We start from the raw sequence: 19,339 nt of genomic DNA, 5'->3' as shown, positions 1-19,339 counted from the left end.
ACTTCTCTAATCAATAGTGAGTTAGAGCATTTTTTCCATGACTATAGATAGCTTTGATTTCGTTATCTGAAAATTTCCTGTCCATAATCGTTTGACCATTTATTAATTGGGGAATGGCTTGCGTTCTTATCAATTTGACTCAGTTCTCTATATATTTGAGAAATAAGGCTTTTATGATACATACTTGCTGTAGTGTTCTGCTTTTTGGTTGCATTGGTTTTGGTTGTACAAAAAAACTTTTTAATTTTATATAATCAAAATTATTCATTTTACATTTTGTAATACTCTACATATCTTGTCTGGTCCTAAATTCTTCCCTTATCCATAGATCTATTTATATTTTTTAGAGCACTTTAAAGTAAGACATTTAAAGAGAAAAGCTTGTCTGTAAACAATAGACATCTTATAGAAAACAAAAAGATATTAAGTAAAGTATATAAATTCACATGGACTCCCTCCCCAATCTTCTTCACTCCACCAGAAACTTGGACTTTACCCTTTTCACCAGGTTTTAATGGGTAAACCTTTTGCCTTACTTTGTCAAGAACCAGTTCTTCATGGGGTCTCCTTGCAATGCTCTCAAAGTAGGCACCCTCTCTCCTACATATACCCGGGTCTTCCTCTTCTCTCCTCCTTCCCATACCCCTTCATGTGTGCTGTCTTTCCCCATTGTAATGTAAGCTTCTGGAGAACAGGGATTATCTTGTTTGCTTGTTTTTCTATTCTGTGCTTAACACAGTGTCTGGCACATAGTAAGCCCTTAATAAATGCTGCATCTATCAATCTATAGAGTTGAATTTGTTTCTTTCTTTCTTTCCTCCCTCCCTCCTTCCTTTCTCCCTTCCTCTCTTTCTCTTTCTTTCTTTCTTTCCTTCTTCCTCCCTTCTTCCCTCCTCTTTCTTTCTTTCTTTCTTTCTTTCTTTCTTTCTTTCTTTCTTTCTTCCTTCCTTCCTTCCTTCCTTCCTTCCTTTCTTCCTTCCTTCCTTCCTTCCTTCCTTCCTTCCTTCCTTCCTTCCTTCCTTCCTTCCTTCCTTCCTTCCTTCCTTCCTTCCTTCCTTCCTCCCTCCCTCCCTCCCTTTCTTTCTTTCTTTCTTTCTTTCTTTCTTTCTTTCTTTCTTTCTTTCTTTCTTTCTTTCCTCTCTCCCTCCCTCTGTTCCTTCCTTCCTTCTTTTCTTCCTTTCTTTGCAATTAACATTAGCAAAATTATGTCTAGTGGAGACCAGAGATACAAGTAATTGAAATATAATTCTATGACAAATACATGAAGGCAGCAATGAAGATTGCTTTTCCTACCACTGAAAACCAAAACAAAGGGTAGACAGTAATTGGATACATTTATCCTAAGTAGCAGTCTTTTTATCCCAGCAATCCTTTCATGCTCCCTGTAAAAAAAAAAAAAAAAAAGGCAGCACAGTGGCCCAAAACTGTAATTGGAGTCAAACATGATCATATCATGTTTTTTTTAATTTAAAAAGCATGATGCTGTGGTTTTTCAGCTGTCTAGATATATCACTTTGGAGCTGGGATTTTGAGAAAGGAAACTCTGAAACAGCTTTACTAGTAGCCATTCATCTTCATAATAATAGAGGAATAAAATGGCATGGATATAATTGAGTTAATTCCCTGTGCCAAGGTCCCATGCTCTCTATGCCCTAACCTCAAGGACAGAGAATCATTTACTGACCCACATTGCATCAGAAAGGTGAGCTATTAGGGAGGGGAGTAACAGGCTTGGACAGGTTAGATTATATTAATTTAACTACAATGATTATTATTCATTGTAAGGTATAATCAGTAAGGATTTCAGAAGAAGGAAGCAAGGTAGAGTGGAAAGAGCACTGGCTTTGGAGTTGAAAGACATATATTCAAAGCCCTGCTCTATTATTTACTACCTGTGTGACCATGGGTAATTCCTTTGAACAATTTGGGCCTCAGTTTACTGATAGATAAAATGTCAGGTTGATCCCTAACGTCTCTGTCAGTCCTGGATCCTATTATTGTTTCTGAAAATGAAAAGACTATATTTGATATATCTTATTTGTCACAAATAGCCTTTTAAAAATGTCATTATACTGGAGCTAATTTAATTAACAACATAATCTGTATTCCTTCCAATTCTGTAATAATTTGTTCATTATTGTCAACATCATCATTTCAAATCAATTCAACAATTATTGAAAGACTTTGCAAGATATAGGGGGCAAGGACAGGTACAAAGATGCCTCAGGCATCCTTAAGAAATAATCCATCCTTATGCTAGAATGAGGAACAGCTGGGTGAAGGAATAGATCGTGTGCTGGGCTCAGAATCAGGAAGATTCATCTTCCTGAGTTTAAATCTGGTCTCAGATACACTAGCTGTGTGACCCTGAGCAAGTCACTTAACTTTGTTTGCCTCAGTTTCCTCATCTGTAAAGTGAGCTGGAAAAGGGAATGGCAGTCCAGTCCATTATCTTTGCCAAGAAAATCCCAAATGGGGTCATGAATTGGAATTCAGTTGGATACAACTGAAAAAACCAAATGAACAAAATGTTAGAACTAGCTATGTGCATGGCATTGTACAGAGGGCTAGATTTTATAAATACCTATTGTTCTATAAAGTAATGTTAGTCTTTAAAGTTATTGTCACCATCATTATCATCATTATTATTTTACTATTATTGTCTTACATGAGCATTTTAATAAAAATTGTATTATGTCTTAGGAAAAAAGGATTTATGCAAGATAGTAATAAAGTCTTTAAAACAGAGCCCTGTCCATATTAGTTTCTGATCTACTCAAAGAAGGTAAACTTAAAAATGCTGAGATGTTAAGCAATGAATAAAACAAGGGAATAAATAATTCAATAAACATATTAATAAATATTTCAGTGCTAAATGGAGCCCTAGTTAATGTATGTTAGCATTTTGGTAAGTGAAATTCTTTGAGTGTTTAATTGTGCCTGTTTTCTCCATGTTGTTTTTTAAGCATTCAATATTTTGTTGCACATGGAAAAGTTTGAATTTGACTAATCTAAATAAAGAATTGTGAAGATTTTCCATAAATGAATACATTAATAGTATGTTAATGACACAGTCTATCCACACATGTAAAGATACATACCTGCAGTTTTTAACATACTCCAAATCAAACTCTTGTACTGGGTAGAGTTCTTCCCACTTAGACCAAGTTGCCATGGCTACATTCTGAACAAAAATTATAAGAAAATTAGCATTATTTCATTCTATATCTACCTTCATTTTATATAACAGACATAGTCTTTTAAAAGCCATATGCAAATATAATTTTTATGAAAGAAATTATATATGAAAATATATACATATACAAATACATACATACATTTTTACATAGTCATAGGCAGGGGTGTACTGGTAAAATGTTTAAGAACCTAGACAATCAAGTAAAACAATAAATCAAATCATGTTTTATAGCATATACTGATTTCTAAGGTATAAACACTCAAACTGAACAATTAACAATCAGGCCACTGGACCCAAATGGCTCAGGAGAAGAAAGTGAGGTTGGTGATCTTACACAGCCCTCCCTCACTCAAATCAAAGTGAACTGCAAGTCATGTCATCATCTTGATGTCATGGTCCTCTTCAAGAATGAAGGACAAACGCACGCACACACACACACACACACACACACACACACACAAACACACAGAACAATTGGTTTTCTCAGGAACTGATTTGGACTTGCTCCAGTAGACCTCTAGTGAACTTGATAGTTAACCAAATTCCATGTATTTTTCTTTGCCCAGGTACTTCCTCGGGTCTGGACCATACTCCCTTCTCATCTCTACCTTTTAGAAACCCTGGGTTCCTTCACAGCACAGCTAAGACCTTTCCTGATCCTCCCAGTTATTTTTGTTGTTTAGTCGTTTTTCAGTTGTGTCTTACTCTTTGTGACTCCATTTGGGATTTTCTTGACAAAGATGCTGGAGTGGTTTGCCATTTCCTTCTTCAGCTGACTTTACAGACAAGAAAACTGAGGCAAATAGAATTAAGTGACTTTCCCAGGATCATATAGCTAGTGTAAGGTCAGATTTGATCTTAGGTCTTCCTGATTCCGAGCCAGCACTCCATCCATTGTTCTAGTTGTTAGTGATCTATCTTTCTCCCCTTTCCTGGCTCCTCAAATATTACTTTCTCTACATACTCCATAATCCAGCCCTGTCTCATCCTCTCTTTCAATTTTCTATTTTCTGTTAAGGATACCACCAAACTTCCAGTCACCCAGGTTTGCAGCCTTGGTTTATCTTTCACCCCGAACTCTCCTTCACCCCAAATATCCAATGAGCTGCCAAATTTTATTGTTTCTCTTTCCATAGCATTTCTTATCTCTATTTCCTCTCCACTGAAATGGCCACTGCCCTATTTCAGGCTCTTATCACCTCTCATCTGAACTATTACAGTCGCCTCCTAATTGGTCTCTTTGCCTCAGGTCTCTCTCCTCTCTAACTAAGCTTTCATAAAGCTGCCGAAACTATTTTCCTAAAGTGAAAATCTGATCCTGTCAGTCCTCCATTTAATAAACTCCACTGACTATTACCTCTAGGATTAATTTTAATTTCTTCAGTTTGGCTTTCAAAGTATTTCATAACCTGCTCCTAAGTGACCATTCCAATGTTACGTATTATTCCCCTTCCCCAATCATCTTGTTCAGTCAAATTGTCTTTCTTGATGTTCCTCAAATATTCCATTTCTTGTCTCTGTACTTTGCACTCTTTGTTTTAAATAAATGCACTTTATCACCTATGCTTCTGGGAAGCATTTCATAGTTCTTTTTGAGTTACTTCAAAACTCAAATGTCATTTTCTAAATGAGACCCTTTCTGATCATCCCAGTTGCTAGGGTCCTTCCCTTTGCCCCAGGTTTACCCTGTATTTATATATATGTTCTCTCTCTCAATATAAGAATCTTGAGGATAGAAACTATTTCATATTTGTCTTTGTATCTCTAGCACCTAGCTTAGTGCTTGGCACTTGTCAACTGATGATTGTCGTCAATCAGTTGTTTCTTTTGGCAAAAATGGAACTACCGAACTATACTTGTTTTGTCTCTTTGGTGTAGAGGAACACTTTCTTGAACTAGTTATCTGGTACACTCATTTGCTCATATTTCATTGTCAAGTATCTTTTCTTTTTCTTCCAGGGATGGATACCCTTTAGGGCACATCACCCTTATGGTTACTCAAGTTGAGTGTTTTATATAATAAAATATATATCATAAGTCTATATGATTTGTTTATATCAATAAAAGCATAGATTGAGATTTTAAACTTTGTTATTCAGTCATTCAATGGTGTCCAACTTTTCATGACCCTGTGTAGAATTTTCTTAGCAAAGATACTGGAATGGTTTGCCATTTCCTTCTCTAGTAAGGTAAACAGAGGTTAAGTGGCTTGCCCAAGGTCACAAGCTAGGAAATTTTGGAGGCAGGGTTTGAAACCAGTTCTCCTGGAATCCATATCCAGAACACTGTCCACCAAACTACATGGCATCCATAGAGATAAACATATTTTTTTCAGCAGGCTGAGGAAAAGCAGCTACCACATTTTTTCCCCTTACTTTCTGTGCACCATCCAAGAGCAAAAACTTCTAGGATTGGGGCCATGTCTCACTATTTCTTACTACTTTGCCCTCTATTCATCCTATATAGTGTTTCCATTTCAGTTCAAGGATCCATGCCAAGGGCAATGAGAACCTTGAATGTTGCTATGTCAGTAAATACAAAGCACAGTAGTATTAGTTTTATTTTGTGATGCAATGGAATAGGACATGAAATAAATTAGAACAATATTGCCTAAAACATAATTAATAGGGGATATCTTTAGGCTTCTACTAATCAGAAGAGAAGGGACAGCATTTCTGAAAATTTTTTATTAGAAATCTAATTAGATCTTGCTTAAGGCAAGACTTGGAGCAAGTCACTTTAACTTCTTTGGTTTCCTTAGCTATAAATGAAGGATTTGGACTAGAGGATTCTCAAGTCTCTTCAGTAAATGATCTTATGATCCGGATTCTTTGGCTATCAGCATGTGTGCCTCATGTCTGGGATTTGGGGAATAGGGATGGGCACTAAGGGCACTCACCCAATCAATGGAGGCATGAAGTGCTTTGAGTCATAGATCAAATCACCATCGAATCTTTGCAATCTTAGCAGCTTTTTGAGTCTTGCGATGCTACCAGCATCTCAGTGCTTTTATGATATACAATGCCCTCCCTATCACTGATTTGCTGACAAGATCTCTTTTCCATCCTACACATCCCTCCCTCCCCCCAAATATTATTGGTTGCCTTTAAGGTCAATATGAGCCAAAAATTTGATATGGCTTCCAAAAACAATTTGCTGCACATATTAGACATCATTAATAGCCATATGATGTCCAGAACAAGTTAAATCACATTTTAATCTTCAGTAGTCAGACTAGAGTGGTGAATTCAAGTTTGGAAGTTATGATTTAAGGAGGATATATCTGGAATGTATCCAGAGAAGAGTATGGAGGGTGTAAGAGCTTACAGAGAACTATTAAAGGACCTGGTGGTGTTTAAGAAGCAGGGAAGACTTAGTAGACGATGGTAAGAGTCTTCAAATCTTTGAAAGGCAGCCTTATAGAAGAGGATTTTGTCTTATTCTGTATAATTCCAGATAACAGAATTAGGACCAGTGAATGGTAGTTAGAAGAAGGCACCTGTTATCTCAATATAAAAACCCTCCAAACAGAGCTTTCCAGAGCACCACAAAACACTTTCTTAGGATGGTGACCTGTACTTCCTGCACTTTTCCAGGGCCAAAGTTAGTTCTTGAGTGGAAGGCCACTATTGCTTTGGTGGACCTCTTCTCCAGAACTCTGTCTGGTGGCCTGAAACCCTGGGAATTTGATTGGCTTGCTCTGTTGAGGTTAAGGCTATTTCTACAGCAAAGCTCTTTGCCATTCGACTTAAAAAAAAAAGTTGGTTTTTTTTTTTATCTTATATCCCTCCTGTCTAATGACCACTAGAGGGCACAGTGACTTACTCAAGCACAGTTACTTGCTCGCTGTCCTTTCCTTCAAAGTCTTCCTGAAGTCCCTTGGTAAGGGTCACTTCTTTCAATAAGCTGCATAAGCTTCCAAAAGGAAGTAACCTCTTCCAGGTATTCTCAGCATAGACCAGCATTCTTTTACTTCGACACTGGGCTTTCCTTGCTTATCAACAAAAGACATTATGGGCCAGTGGCTTCACCTTGTTGAAAGCTGGAGATAGACAGATAAACCAGAAAACAATTCCTTCCCTGAAGGAGCCTACATTCTCCTTGGGATAAAAAATATATACATAGATAAGGAAATCCACTATAGACACAGAATAAATGTAAAGTAATCTTGGTGGTGGTGGAGAGAAAATTACAAATTGGAAGGATCAAGAAAGGCCTCAAGGAAAAGATGGCCCTGGAACAGGATTTGGAGTTGGAAGATGTGATTCCTAACCTTAGCTCTGCCAATAACTTACCATATGATCTTTATTAAATGATTTGATTTTTCTGGGCCACAGTTTTCTCACTGATCAAAGAAGAGGATGGGATTACATGATCATCATCATCATCATCTTCACCATCATGATAAAGACAATGATAATAATAAATGGCATTTCTCTAATGCCTTCAGGTTTGCAAAAGGCTTTGCATAGTCTCTTTGATCCTCACAACAATCCTGTGAGGTAGGTGCTATTTTTATATACTGTTTATAGATATGGAAACTGGGTTAGAAAAGTGAAGGAATTTTCCCACAGTCATACAGCTAATAAAAGTTAGAAGCAGGATTTGAATCAGGGTATTCTGACTCCTGATGTACTCTGCTTTTAAATTCTGTGACTTAAGGGGATTCTGATTAAAGTACAGTCCTAATGAGATCAAACCCATAGGCCATATAAGCTTTGATCTGATTTGTCTCACAGCCAGCAGGAGGTACCCCCAAACCCAGGAAGCTATTTTTAAAACATGTGCCCTTGATGACATGTGATTTAATACAGTACTGTGAAACTCAAATAGAAACAGATTCCTACTGGCTCATATTGATTTAGAAAGCCACAAATTAACACTATCTGTCATATTGTATTTTTAATTTTTTTAAACATTTCCTAATGACATTGTAATCTGAGTTCTGCAAGCCAAGAGCATGACTCGTCTGGTTGTCAAATTTATCACTGATATTGGAGGAATAACTCAGGTGTGTTAATCTGTTAATGGGTCAGTACATGCATCTTTACTTATTAAAGACAGAACTTGTAACCTCATTAATTTCTCTTATTTAGCTAAACATCAGACCTAACTTGGGATCAACTAATTTATAAAAACATTAATATCTTTCAAATAAAAATCTCATACATCATGAGGTCACAGCCTTGCCTTCTTTTGTAAAACTATTTGTCACACTTCCAGCTGAGTTCTAAATATGCCAGAGGAAATTAATTCCTTCCTGTGAAATGTTAATTACTGTGAAGCAACATTTCTATTTCAGGGCCTAGGAAGAAAAGATCTTGCTTCCTTACCTCAGTTACCCAGGTATACTCTGACACATCTCCCTCTCAGAATGGAAAAGACAAGAGTTGCTAGGTGATCAGAAGCCTGAGGGTGACAGTAATATATCAGTCAGCTGCAGGATCCACGTAGCTGAGTCTAGCTGACAAATAAATGGGTAAGAAAAGAAGCTTCCTAGAGCCCTGATCTTTTTTTTAAAATGGTATAGAATTCAACAGACATTTATTAAATATCTCCTACATGTGAGGTATGATGCTAGGAAATAAGGCAAAAAATGAAAAAAAATGGATATGGAGATGTGCATAGGAAATTGAAAAGAAAGGTAGGAAAAGCATATATGAAAGTGTCTTGTGACCTTGGATAAGTGATTGCACCTCTCTGGGCCTCAGTTTCCCAATTTGTAAAAACAAAGGGGTTGGAATTTAACTATATGATCTCGGATCTCCTTCTAGCTCTTTTATGAATCAATTACTCTGGTGAATTCAAATATATCTTTTACATACTTTGTGTCAAAAATTTGAGCAAAATCCTGCCAAATTCATGTTGCAACAACAATGCTCTTTGAGGTCAGTAACTCTTTCATCTTTATCACTGAATCCCCAGTATCTTGCATATAGTTGGAGCTTAATAAATGCTTGCTGATTAATTGATTGAATAATAAATAGGTCATGCTTATATCACGCCTTGAGGTTTGCAATGTGCACAACAACAGTCCTAGAAGGCAAGTAGTACAAATATCCCTATTTTACAAATGAGGAAACTGAGGCACAGAGCAACTGACTTTCCCAGGGTCACTCAGGATGCCTCAGAGATAGAACTATCAGAGAAATTATTATTTCTCCCTCATATTAATAATCAACTATTGAATTAGGACCAGGATGTTTTTCAGAAGCTGGTAGGTTGTTCAGTCTCTGAAGGCAAGTGCTAATAATGAGATTGAATTAACTTTCTCCTCAATCTTGTTCAGACCCCACCTAACCTAACATGGAATTTAATCTAAGGTGGTGAAGTCCATTGTGCTCTATACGAGTATGTGTGGGGATAAATTCTTTTATTAGATTGCCTAAGGCTGTGAAATTTAGAAATAAATGACAAAATCAAAGTTACTTTCTCAAGCCCCTCATTACAATAGGCCCACCTGTCATTGTAATATTCATTCTCTCTCATTAATTGTTAACTAATCAAAGTTGAATGTTATCCTCAGGAACACCTACTTTTCTAGGGTTATATAAACTGTGGGCCCACCATTGTGTTTCATCTTTGGCATTTCAGAGTTTCATTGACCCATTTTATTGGTAGTATGCTGACATTATTAATAAAATGATTAACTAACCAGAATTTATGTTTCTTAAACTTTTAAATGTTACAACTAGAACTCAGGTCTTCCAAATCCAAGACCCGTATGCTATCCAATATAATACATCACTTCATTCTGAGATTTTTTTCACTAGAAGGTGCAATAGATAAAATACTAGACTCTGAGTCATGAAGATCTGAGTTCAAATCCAGCCTCAGATACTAGCTGTGTGACCCTGGGCAAGTCTCTTGACTGCTATCTGCCTCAGTTTTCTCATCTATAAAATGGACATAATAATAGAAGTTACCTCCCAGAATTGTTGTGAGGATCAAATGAGATAATATTTATAAAGAGCTTTGCAAATCTTTAAGTGCTGTATAAGTACTAGCTATTATTATGAAGGGTTATGCACATCATTGGAAAAATCATCTGTTGGAAAGATGAAAGTGCACTTTGATTATGGACCCTCCTTTGTAAGTAGAGACAGCTGTTAGGAAAATGGAAATAATGCCCTGAAAGGCATTGATTAACTGAAGGCTCTAAGTCCTGCCTTCCACTGAAATCCAGCTCTGATGTCTCCTGGAGGCAGAGAAGCAAACTTGTGTCCTTAGAGACTATGCCAGAAAAGCACAGGCTCTGGCCAATTTACCCCAAGGGAGAAACAATTTGCTTGCTCCATGTGACAAGTGGCTAATAACTGGAAGATCAACTGTTCCTGGAATGAACAATGATCACTTTGACTTTGATATGGGAATCTTCATAGATATCCAAGTTAATATCCCTGTAATACAGAGCTACACATTCACTTCATCTTTTTGTTATCAAATACAGCTGGCTCTGTTGTAATCCTATTAGTGGCTAACATTTACATGGTGCCTTACCTCTTACATATAATGGCTCATTTGATCCTCTCTATTATCACCCTATTTTACAGATGAGGAAACTCATGATGAAAGAGATTAAGTTTCTGTCCTCGGGTCAACTAATATGTATCTGAAGCAAAATGTGAACTCAGATCTTCGGGATTCCAAATCTATCATTATATACATTATGTGACCTACCAAAAAGAGTGACTGGCTACTAAGAAATTGTAGTACTGGCTGAATTAGTTACTTAGCTGCATAACTTTGGATGGTAGTTAAACAGCACAGTGAATATGTTTGAGTGTTTTCTCTGGAGTCAGGAAGACCTAAATTCAAACATGACCTCAAATACTTAGCTGTGTGATCCTGAGCAAGTCACTTAACCCTGTTTGCCTCGATTTCCTCATCTGTAAATGACCTGGAGAAGGAAATGGCAAACCATTCCAGTGCCTTGCCAAGAAAATTCCAAAAAGGGGTCACAAAGAAACGAACACAACCGAAACAACTAAACAAACAAAAAAATAACATTGGACAAGTCATTGAATTTCTTTGAGTCTCACTTTCCTGTTCAGTAAAATAAGAGGGCTGTATACTACAATGAGACTTTTTCCTTTCTAGCTTATATGGTACTGAGAATGGAGGGCAGCAGTGACAAAGCAAATTCCAAAAAGCATTTGACTTTGAAATGCATTATGCGATTTTTATTTCTTTTAAAAGCCTTGCCTTCACAATTGTTTTTGAGTGACTGGATTGCTTTACATTCAGGAAAGCCTTCCTCAAAATGACCCTTTCTTCATGTTTTGCCCGTCTAAAAAATGCTTCTTACTAAAAATCTCAAAGTCAGTGAGTTCCCAGATCCTTATTTCCTTCTGTCAAACAGCCCTGACCATCCACTGAAAACTTTGCCAAATCTGACAAACCCAAAGCACAGACTTTACAAATAAGACCCAAAGCTGAGACCTCCGCACTTAAACTATTCCTCATTTAGCACAACAGTATTGATCATAACAATGATTCCTGTTTACATAGTTCTTTACAGTTTGTAAGGTACTTTGCTTCCAACATTCTGTAAGCTAGGTAAGTGAGCTATTAGTACCCCCTCCTTTTTTTATACATGAGGAAACACTGAATCACCCAAAACCACATAGCTTATAAGTGGAGGCAGCTAGCTAGTGCAATGGATAGAATGCTGGGCCTGGAGTCAAGTAGATCTGAATTCAGATTTGACCTTAGATGCTTTACTAGCTGTGTGACCCCATGCAAGTCACTTAATCTCTATCTGCCTCAGTTTCCTCAACTGTAAAAGTGGCATGGTAATAATAACACTTACCTAGCAGTGTTGTTATGAGGATCAAAGGAAGTAACATTTATAAAGTACTTAGCACAATGCTTGGCACATAGTAGGTACTCAATAAATGCTTATTCCTTTTCTGTTTCCCCCAAGCTGATAGGATCAGGATTGGAAGCCAGGCCTCCTGATTCCTGCCGAGGATTCTTTTAACTACAGCCTTTATAATCAAGAATACATTGTATTTCATTACAAAGTAACTGAATAAAGAGAATGATCATTTGGATTGCAACAGTGTATTAAGTGTCCCTCCTTAGATATTTACCACCTCTGTTACCATGAGTACATCAATTAACTTGTCAGATCCTCAATCTACTCTTCTGTGAAATGGGGATAATAATAATTATACTATTTGTCTTATAGGATTATTGTGAAGAAAAAACTTTGCAAATCTTAAAGCATTCTGAAAAGGTGATTTACAACAGTTTTAACCATGGCTTCAGAAAAAAAGAAAAGCACCCTTCTTCCTATCCTATCCTAAACTGTTATGTGATAGGTGCCTCAAAGCTAGTGCAGGTTCGCCACCCCTGGTAGTGTTTTTTACCCTTGGAAGTCAAGGCCATATTTTGTACTAGGGGTGAAGCAGTCCTCAGCTTCTGCTATTATCTGTCTTAGCCTTTGACCTGCCCCCAGACTGCTTGTTCACAAACAGCACAGATTGCTACGTGGAGGCAATAGCGGTCATGACAACAAGGCCAGCATTGGGAAAAAGCACACACTCTGGAATGATGTAACCTGTTCAGGATGTGGAATGATTGGATTACAGGAGGCTCTGACATCAGCTGGAGACTTCTGGGAATGAAGCCACAAGCTAGTCTTGCCCGGAAGACATAGGGGTTTGTCACTACTAGGAGAAAGAAAACAAAAACATTGACACTGTTGCTACTTCCAAAATCTTTTTGGCCAGATCACCAAAAGAAGCAAATCTTGATACCAACTTTCAAGCTTTATTAATATGGCATCTTCTGCCTTTGAATATGTTTAGAATTTTTGTGAGGTAAGGGAACCTGGGGAGCTCTGTGGTTCATCTCCCTGTTTCTAAGAAGTACTATACCTAAGAAGCTAGCTGTTTACATTTTTATAAAAATCTTCTAGAGACTTAACATAACTTCCCTTGATAAATGACTCCAATGTGTTACCTTCTACCTCTAAAATCCTATGGTTTTCAAAATAAAACCATACCCAGATGAAGCTGGTACAGTGGGAAAAGGTGATAATAATGGCGTTAGATACCTGGATTCAATTCCTGGCTTTTAAAAAAAAATTAGTTGTATTTATTTTCAGTGTTCCACAATCACTACCATACAACTTAGATTATTATTTTTCTCTTCCTCTCCCCTACTTCCCCCCTCCCTCCCCGAGACGGCATACAATTCTATATAGGTTCTACATATACATTCTTATTAAATATACTTTCACTATAGTCATGCTGTGTAGAAGAATTAAAATGAATGGTAGAAATCATCTAACAAACCAAAACGCAATACACACACACACACACACACACACACACACACACACATACACACACACACACACACACACACACACACACACACACACACAAAATGATCTGCTACATTCTGCGATTGAATTCCATAGATCTTTCTCTGGATGTGAAAAACATTTTGTCTTAGAAGACCTTTGGGAATTTTTTTTTTAAGTTCTTGCATTGCTACGAAGTTCCAAGTCTACCAGAAAAAACTTTCTCACACTGTGGTCATTGCTGTGCACAAAGTTCTCCTGGTTCTGCTCCTTTCGCTCAGCATCAGTTCATATAAGTCTTTCCAGGCCTCTCTGAAGTCTTCCTATTCATCATTTCTTACAGTGCAATAGTATTCCATTACATTCATATACCATAATTTATTCAGCCATTCCCCAATTGATAGACATACCCTTGATTTCCAGTTCTTGGCTACCACAAAGAGAGCTGCTATAAATGTTTTTGTACATGTGGGACCTTTTCCCATTTTTATGAACTCTTGGGGATACAGTCCTAGAAGCGATATTGCTGGGTCAAAGGGCATGCATATTTTTGTAACCCTTTGGGCATAGTTCTAAATTGCTCCACCAACAATGTATTAGTGTTCCAACTCTCCCACATCCTTTCCAACATTTATCATCTTCCTGTTCTGTCATGTTTGCCAATCTGATAGGTGTGATGTGGTACCTCAGAGTTGTTTTGATTTGCATCTCTCTAATCAAAAGTGATTTAGAGCATTTTTTCATATGACTATAGATATCTTTAATTTCTTCCTCTGAAAATTGCCTGTTCATATCCTTTGACCATTTATCAATTGGGGACTGGCTTTTCTACTTAGTACCTGCATGACTTTGGGTAAATAAATCACTTAGCTGAGCTGGACCTCAGTTTTCTCACCTGTAAAAATGGTAGGGTTAGACTAGATGGCTTTCAGAGTTTCTTCTAGCTTTCAATTAGGATCCTGTAATAGCCTGGAGGGATCTCATAGATGTACAAAAAATTGGTCTGTACAAAAGCTGTAGAGATTATTCAAATTTTCCCTGTAGTCAGGAAGCCTTTTCTAGCAGGGCTAAGGTCATTTACATTTTACACTTCAGTTACTCTTGCTCAGTAACAGAACCCGAAGATCATGAAGCCCTAGGACATCCTTGTACTTGGCATCGGGTTGGAGGCAGCTAGATGTGCTGGACCTGGAGTCAGTATATCTGGCCTCAGATACTTCCTAACTGTGTGATCCTGGGCAAGTCACTTACCCCTGATTTGCCTGTGTTTCTTTATCTGTAAAACAAGCTGGAGAAGAAAATGACAAACCACTCCATTTTCTATGTCAAGAAAACCCCACACAAAGGGGTCACGGAGTCAGATACTACTGAAAAATGACTGAAGACCTTTTTTATGACACGTGAACTTCTGCACCTATGAAGAGATGTGTAATGTTGTCAGCCTTTTACTTTTAACTGACTATGGAATTCAGTAGGGTATATAACCTATCTCCAAAGTATTTGATCATCAAAGCATTTGATCAATTAGATCATTTGTAAGGGTGTATATCATTCTCCACTAACTTAGAATGAGGCTACTGGGATTGTGGGCAATGTGAGTTCACCTTTATTGGGATACTAGAACACCAGCTATTTAATGATTCAGGTGTCTAGGAAGAGCTCTTTGCCACCTCAACCTGATGCCTGATGTATTTGGAAGGACTAGCTGTGGGAGCTGAAACACAGTGACCTCATACTCTACACTTAGTTATCAAAGGACTTTGAAGGGTGGGGACCGTCATCAACTGGTTTTTCTACCATGCTATGGAAGGCAAACTCCCAGCTGTTGCTCACTTATAAAGTTCTCTCATCCCTAATTTAGTTCTCTCCCCATCCCCACCCTCATCCCCAGTGCAGTCCTACTGATTCTCTATCCTTCGTTCTATCGTGTTGCCTTAAACCACTTTATTGTTAATGAGACTCCCTTCCATATTGGATCACCGCAATTTAATCTCCTTCCATTTTCTCACTGCTGACAAAGACCCCAGATCCCTTCAAAAGGCATTGGTATACCTGACTACTCTCCCTAGTAGTGTTTCTTTTCTGATGCCCTCCAAAACACTGGGCCAAGAGGAAGAGTAGGAATAATCCTTGCTCCTCCCTGTCACTTTCACACTGTACCTTTGCCATTTCTGCTCAGTAACTATTCTTCCTTTGAGATTCACCCGAGTCTGTCTGTAGCATATGGTTCGGATCCTTGACTCAGTCATCTACTAGCCTTCAGATCATTCTCCCTCTCCTTTCTCAAGGAATTCAACACTTGGTTCATCCTCTTCCTCTTCAGCCTAACTCTAGGACTCACAGGGGACTTTTATATACATATTGACATCTCCTTAAATATCCTGATCTCCCACTACATCAGTCTCATTCACATGACCTAATTTTTACTCTACCTTAGCCACTCACATGGATGCTTATGCCTTTTATATCACTATCAACTATGCCCATCATTCATCATGTTTAGGATCTGGAATTGCACAATTCCTCTCTGAGCATGGCCACCTATCCTTCTGTTTCTCTCCTTGCCTTGATCCTTCCAAAGCAATTCTTCATCCTTACTGTAAGTTCTTATCCTTCCTTCAAGATCTTAACCCTAAGTTTGGTCATTTCAGATCACTGTATTCTCTGTTTTTAATCCTTTGTTCCCTTGTCCTCTCACCAATCCTACCTTACCAAATTCCATCTCTGGATTACCTCCACTATCCACCTTCTCTGCTCCTACTCACATATTAGAGAACGCTTCTAGGGAGTCAAGTAATGACTTGCTGATAGGGTCCACTACAATTGTATGATACCTAATATCAAACTACTGCATGACAATTCTCCTATCCTTCTGGGGTCAAGAAGATACGTTTAACCCCCTAGAGTCTCTTGTTTTGGTTGCTGTGGAATTCCTCTTTCTTTTTGGAGATCTATGAGATTTTTCAGTAATTGTACTGTCTGGGGCTCTCTGATTTATTCATCTATCCAGGATCCCTCATCTCTTGTCATTTATTCTCTATCACACCCTCCAGTACCTATTCTAAACATTCTCTTCTCTCTTTTTACACTTCTCTTACATTACATTACATTACATCTCTTCCTTTTTACACACTCCTCCCACCATGCTCACAGTACAGGACTTTTCCTCCTATTTTAATAGGAAAATAGAAACCATTAGTTGAGATCCACCTCTTTTCCCCTACTTTATACCTCAAACCCTTTCTATCTTGTCCAAAATTTTCTTTTTCTTTATGACGGTCTCTGAGGACCCTGGGAAAAATGATATATTTGAAATGATTATTTCTTCATCTCTAAAATGAGGATAATAATAGTATCTACCTCCCAGGGCTATTGTGAGGATCAAATGAGATATTTATAAAGTATCTAGCACAGTACCTAACACATAGTAGGTGTTATACAAAAATGTTATTATTTTTATTATTACTATAGTACCTTGTTATTCCCTGAGGGGATGGGGAAGGGAATCATCCCATTTTTAAGAATTTAAAGAGAATGCAAGAGACAACAGGGCTTAGTAGATGGCAAGCCTGCCTTATAGAGTCCTGAAGACCTGGATTCAGTTGTTGCTTCTGATTCACACTGGGCAACGTATTTAACTTCTTTGTGACCCTAGGCAGTAGATGGTGATTGTCAAATTTTTTTTAACTTATGGAACTTTGCCAAGAAGAATTTGAACACTTATGGGAGAGTCAGGAGGCTATCATGTTCTGTTGGGGGTGTAAGCTCAGTTTCACGTGAACAGTCTTGGGCAGGTAAAAGTGAGGGCTTCTAAACCTCAGAGCTCTCACGAGGCCCCCCAGGGAACAGCTGGGGATTGAGGCGTGAAACACGGGCTATCTTGTGCATTTTCACCTCTTCTCAGTGGGAAACTTGCTGGGGAGAGCATCCCACCCTTGAGATTGGTCCGTGGTCTGAGCACACCTGTTGTTAATTAGCGAGGGGCTGAGAGCATGCACGGTATTCACGTGCAAACTTTGTGGCTGGGAGAGCTTAAGTAGAGACAGGAAAGCCTGAAGGTCCTCTTCTTGCTGCGGGGCCCTTAGACGGAAGAGGGTCCCTCCCCTCTTCCGCTCCCATCTTCTTGCTGTATGATCCTTACCCCTTGGGAGGAGGAGGATTCCTCTCACCTAAGGAAGAACTCACCCTGCATATGGATACATAACTAAGACCCTGAATAAAGCCTAACCCTTGTTTGACTCTGGAAAGTCTCTTCTCTCAATACGTTTATCCGGATGGCCACCGAAGACCTGCGAAAGGTAAGAAGACTCGGGTACCTCATCAGCCTCTAGGCCGAACAATGTTCTCACACTATTCTAAGTGTAAGCTTCACACAATTCATGGCATACCTAGAGAAGCACCAGCATACCTTTTGAGAACCTAAGCCTATAAATTGTAGAATTGTAGGAAAGCCACCTCTTTTAAAGCATCAGTGATATCACAGATATAAATTCCCCCTTCCTACCCTAATTCTGGTGCCCACGATCTTGTAGGGTAAAGTATTTAAGGAACAATAATTTATCTCTATCCCTCTCACAAATTGGGTCAGTCTATCAAAGTTGCTCCCATTCTCCACTACTCCTGTTTCAAAAACATTGAAAATATGAGAGTGATGGTACAATATTAGTCATCACTTAGACTCAGACTCCCAGCCTCCACACGCTTTCTATGTTAGATGCATCACCCCAGGCCCTGGTGAATCAGATGTCCTTCCCCAATCAGACTTGGTGAAACAGCAGGAATTTCTGGGAGGAAATATTGACAACCCTAATTGCTGGCACCAAGTACAAAGTTGCTATCAGCCAGGAACAAAGTTTTCGTCTCTAGCTTTCCAGACACTGAGCAAGCTCTGTCTACACAGATGCTTCTAAGCTCCAATTGAAGTCCTTTTGGTTCCTCAGATGATATTAGCTGACAACAATTACCAGTCATAGGCATTTCACATAAGAATGACAGGAACAGGAGAATATTAGAGCTAGAAGGGACCTTTCATTTAACTCCTGCCTTCTTACAGAAAAGAAAACTGGGGCCAAGAAAGGGAAAATGATTTGTCCAAGGTCACTAGGGATTGCTCTGGATGCCCAATTCTCATGTTCTTTTTACCACTACCTGCTGCCTCTCCGAAAATGACCCACGCTAAGAAAAGATGTTGTTTTCCATGTGGCTTCCTTTCATAACACTCATCTGTCAGTTCCTCCTAGTTTTTCCTTCTGGGGTCAAATAGACACATTTAATCTCCTTAAGTCTCTTGTTGCAGTTGCTGTGGAATTATTCTTTCTTTGGCGATCTATGAGATTTTCAATAATTGCATTGGCTGATGTTCTCTTTGATTTTCTCATCTCTCCAGCTTTAGTTCATGAGTTGTTTGGACCTTTAGCTTCACTAAGGTCCCCTGTTTTAATGTACTGTGGCACTTAGCCAATTTACCCTGTTATATATATGCTGGCCAGTATGACCAGAATACTAATTAGAATTACACTTCTCAATGCATGCGATCAAACTTCAGTAATCAAAATGTGCAAACAATACCCTCTAAAAACAGATCACCACCACCACCCTGACATTTTAGAAGTTCCAAAAGACTTCTTTCTTACCAGATTAGATGAGAGTTCCTCTCTGCCCAGCTGAAGGCCCTGTACCTCCCTCAAGGGCAATCTTCTTGCAAATCTCCAGATCTTTCAACCAATCAGCACTGCCCTGGAGCCACATGGCCTTGTTCCAGTTTCAAATGTTGGGAAGGCAGGAGCCAGCCCCACTTAGGAAAAGGCTGACAACTGGGATCTCAG

At 38.5% G+C, this 19,339-nt stretch overlaps 1 long non-coding RNA gene across 2 annotated transcripts; it reads right to left on the bottom strand.

Moving 5' to 3' along the window:
• Positions 1-1,317: 1,317 nt before the first annotated feature.
• Positions 1,318-19,339, bottom strand: LOC140529268 (uncharacterized). 2 transcript variants are annotated; one of them, XR_011975477.1, is made up of 5 exons: positions 19,148-19,339; positions 8,533-8,608; positions 7,025-7,241; positions 3,102-3,184; positions 1,318-1,382 (listed from the first exon to the last, which is right to left on the bottom strand). It is a non-coding gene; the product is annotated as an uncharacterized lncRNA (long non-coding RNA). The 2 variants fall into 2 exon arrangements; XR_011975478.1 differs by lacking the exon at positions 7,025-7,241.

Source organism: Notamacropus eugenii, chromosome 2, assembly GCF_028372415.1.
Source record: "Notamacropus eugenii isolate mMacEug1 chromosome 2, mMacEug1.pri_v2, whole genome shotgun sequence".
In the NCBI taxonomy this organism is placed as follows: domain Eukaryota; kingdom Metazoa; phylum Chordata; class Mammalia; order Diprotodontia; family Macropodidae; genus Notamacropus; species Notamacropus eugenii.
The sequence above is the reverse complement of the archived record's forward strand: the minus strand, read 5'-3'. Positions and strand labels throughout refer to the sequence as shown.